General features: G+C 36.9%; 1 pseudogene; it reads right to left on the minus strand.

Moving 5' to 3' along the window:
• Window positions 1-3,028: 3,028 nt before the first annotated feature.
• LOC101657347 lies at window positions 3,029-3,465 on the minus strand (annotated as a pseudogene).
• Between the last annotated feature and the right edge of the window lie 518 nt (window positions 3,466-3,983).

Raw genomic sequence — 3,983 nt, forward strand, 5'->3', positions numbered from 1 at the left:
TTCCTTTGTTTAGTCTTTCCATATTTGACAATACGTTGAAGCTATGCGTAAGTAGCTTCTTCCTCCAAAGTGAGGAATCTATTCCTTTTTTGGTTGTCTGCTCTTAGTCTGGAAGCTCCGCTGAAGCCTATTCACTTTGGGTGACCCTACTGGCAATCGAAATACCAGTAACATAGCTTCCAGAATCACAGCAATACACAAGCCATCATAGTACAACAACTGACAGACAATTGAAGCACTTGCTGATGAAGATCAAGGATTGTAGCCTTCAGTACAGATTATATAACTCAATGTGAGGAAGACCCAAATCCTCAAAACTGAACCAATGGAGAAAAGGTTGAAGTGGTCAAGCATTTTGTCTTATTTGGACCCATAATCAATGTTCATGGAAGCAGTGGTCAAGAGATCAAAGACATACTGCATTAGGTATATCTGCTGCACAAAACCAAAGATGTTACTTTGAAGACTAAGGTGTGCCTAACCTAAGTCATGGATTCTCTATTTCATTGCATGCATGTGAAAGTGGGACAGTGAATAAGGAAGACAGAAAAAGAATGGATGCATTTAAATTGTGGTGCTGATGAAGAATATTTAAAGTACCATGGAGTGCTAACAGGACAAACTGATCTGTATTGAAAGAAATAAGGCCACAGTGTTCCTTAGAGGCAAGAGTGGCAAGACTTCATGTAACATACTTTGGACATACTGTCAGGAGAGACCAGTCCCTGGAAAAGGACATCATGTTTGGTAAAGTGAATAGGTGGCGAAAAGAGGCAGGCCCTCAAGGAGATGGATTGACACAGTGGCTGCATCAGTGGGCTCAGGCATAGGAACAATTGTGAGGATGGAGTAGGAATAAGATAGAAAGATATCCAAATTCACTGCTGTTGGGTTTATTCTGACTCATAGTAGACCATAAAATACAGAACTATCCCTATGAGTTCTGAGATGGTAACTGTAGTAGTTATATAGTCTAGTGTCAATTTGAGGATTGGGAGTGAAGGGGTGGAGTCTAGCCTGTCAATCATTGTATAGCCAATGAGGCCTCTGTATGGACATGGCCTTCTCCTGAGAATTCTGGGAAATCCTGTATTTCCTCCTTGGAGACAAGAAACTCTCTGTCTGCTCACTCCTTTGGAGATGCTCTACTGACAAGACACATGGCCTTACACTGACAGACCCCATGCTTACAATGCCACTGGATCCAAACACTTTCTGTTCACTGGCCTGTGATCGTCCTGCATTTGGCATCACTGTATGTGTTTCGTGAATCTGAAGAGGACTTTATAGATTGGTATCAGACATATGGGCAATATCAAACTTATGGGCTTGAACTCGACTGGTTTGGGATGCTTTTTTAATGTACAATTACCCTTTATATAAAACTCTCTCTTATGCACATATGAGTGTCTATGAATTTGTTTCTCTAGTCTACCTGGACTAACACAGTAACTCTTTTGTTTTTTGTGTTTTTTTGGGGGGTGGGTGGGGGCAGAATTATATTTTCTTAAGTTTCATGTGTCAAATTCTTATACATAAGGTATTATATAATTTTGTCTTTAGCATACTGGGACAACATTATTTCAACTGGATTTATTTGAAGAAATTCCATTTAGTCATTTTGCTTATAAACATCTAAGAAGCTGCCAAACTAGAAAACAGGCTTCCACCATGAGAACCTTGAAATTAACCTCCCATCACATTTTTCTCTTAAATTGCTATTGGGGGTGGGGGTAATTCATTGAGCATTTATTTTAAAGGTAGGCAAATATTGTTGTCAATCAAAATATTGTGCAATAAATTTTCCTTAAGTGGTCCCGTTGGGGATATCCTTATTCATGACAACAAAAGTATACCAGCATCGCACAACTACTAGTATCCTAGGCTACAAAAACTGATGAAAGTCAAAATGAGCATTATATTTTAATAATTAATCTTTGGGCTTAAGGAAAAAAATAGTTCTCTGCTGCACATCACATGTCTTGTAAACAGGAAGTGTTGTAGCAGCTTAAACTTTTTCCATTATAATAGATTTCTTACACTACAATTTACTTTGAAATACAATTTACAACCAAATCAATTATAACATACATACACTGGCACGTCAGTACAAGGGCAAACTTTTAAAAACAAACTTTTTGAACCTTTAAAATTAGGCAATAGTACAAAAACAGTCCATGGTTTTACATTAAAAAAATTCATAATAAAATACTTTATTTTGTAGGATAAAAGCCAATAAAATTTCACATATGCTACAAGTTTATTACATATATTTACATGGCTCTTACTTTCATAGATACTTAAAACTCAAAATTTACAACCCTGCACTTGCAGCAAGCTTTTCAGCGATGAATTTTTTAGGCGAGATCACTGTCAATAGCTTGTGTAGTGCTAGAATTTTAAAAATGTATTTCAAAAGTGATTCAACGATCACTCAATACGTTGTATAAAATGTTTTCGGTGCATTTGTTGGCAGACACTCATCCACTGTATGCAATAAACAGGGTTGTTGGTGTCTACTGTGCCTTAGTGCCTTTTCCACATTCACCACTGTATAATTACTAAAATGCAACTATTCACTAAGAAAAATTCACATTTTCTTCTAGTAATACATCAGATCAACATATTACTGGTCAAGTGTTTCTAGGACATTAAACCTTAGTTTGAGCTGGGTGCTTATAATCTGATCCACTTGTTTTCAACAAGTAAACCTACTGATCAATGAATGATAAATTAGTATTTTCCCCAATAAAAAATAGAAAAACTTGATTCTTCACTTTCCAAATCTAAACTAGAATGGTTTCACACTTAAGAATTAGTCAAATGAAAACATAATTCTCAAGTAGCTATTAATATTGTCATAAGTTGAACTGATAAAATCATTACACCGCGGTATACACATTAAAACAAGTCTAATGATAGTTTCTATATTAGTTTTATATAAATAGATTAATTCGCTAGTGGATTTGTTTCAGATCCACTGACAATTCTTTAGGATGATACTTAAATGTAAACATTAGTACTTAATTTATACCTGTACTTTAAGTAAGCCTTTCAGTTGAAATGTGGTAATTTCTTTAGCAGAAGGATTAAAGGAAACAGGAATTCAGTGGTTCAGTGGTTTAGGGAGAACAATTGGGGATGGCGATGCACTAAATTTGGCTGCAGCATAGTTCTGGCTCATTTGAGACTTAAAAATTAAGCTGGGGCTTGATAAGCTAGAGTTCCAATTTTGATTATTTGAAAAATGTACGTTGCTGTTTCCCCCATTTTGCATGGCCTGACATGCAACTGCTGATGGATTATAGCTATGCCCTCTTGTCATTTTTCTTATGAACAGTCTTCATCTGAGAATTGTGATCCTTGGTCTCTCTAATATGCTGTTGTTGGTTCTTGCTAACATTTCTAGATTGCGGGTGGGGGTGGGGGAGTGGCTGGAATGTTAAGCTTCTCTCCACCACCCATCTTCAGCTTCTTTGTCACTTTTCAGTCAGCTTTTCAGATTGCAAGATTTCCATTACCTGTCCTCTTCCTTGTTTCCAAGACAGGGATAATAAGTGTTGCTATTTTATTCATTCATTCATTATAGATCATTTTATTGGGGATGCTTACCGCTCTTAGAACAATGGATATACATCAATTGTATCAAACATATTTGTACATATGTTGCCATCATTATTTTCTAGACATTTACTTTCTATTGAACTCTTCGTATCAGTTCCTCATTTTTCCTTCCCCGCCCCCCCTCGTGACCATTTGACATATTATAAGTTACTATTAGATTATATCTTACACCAACCACTGTCTCCCTTCTCCCCTGGTTTATGTTGGGGCATATTTATGTATCAATCATTGTGATCCATTCCTGCCTTCCTCCCCTCCTTGCCCCACTTTCCCCTACCCTCCTGCTATCAATACTGCCATTTCTGTTCCTGAGGGGTGTATCTAATCTGGATTCCATGTGTGGTGAGCTCCTATCTGTA

This window comes from Echinops telfairi, unplaced genomic scaffold (genome assembly GCF_000313985.2).
Source record: "Echinops telfairi isolate 266 unplaced genomic scaffold, ASM31398v2 ScPeMD7_19;HRSCAF=73, whole genome shotgun sequence".
Taxonomy (NCBI): domain Eukaryota; kingdom Metazoa; phylum Chordata; class Mammalia; order Afrosoricida; family Tenrecidae; genus Echinops; species Echinops telfairi.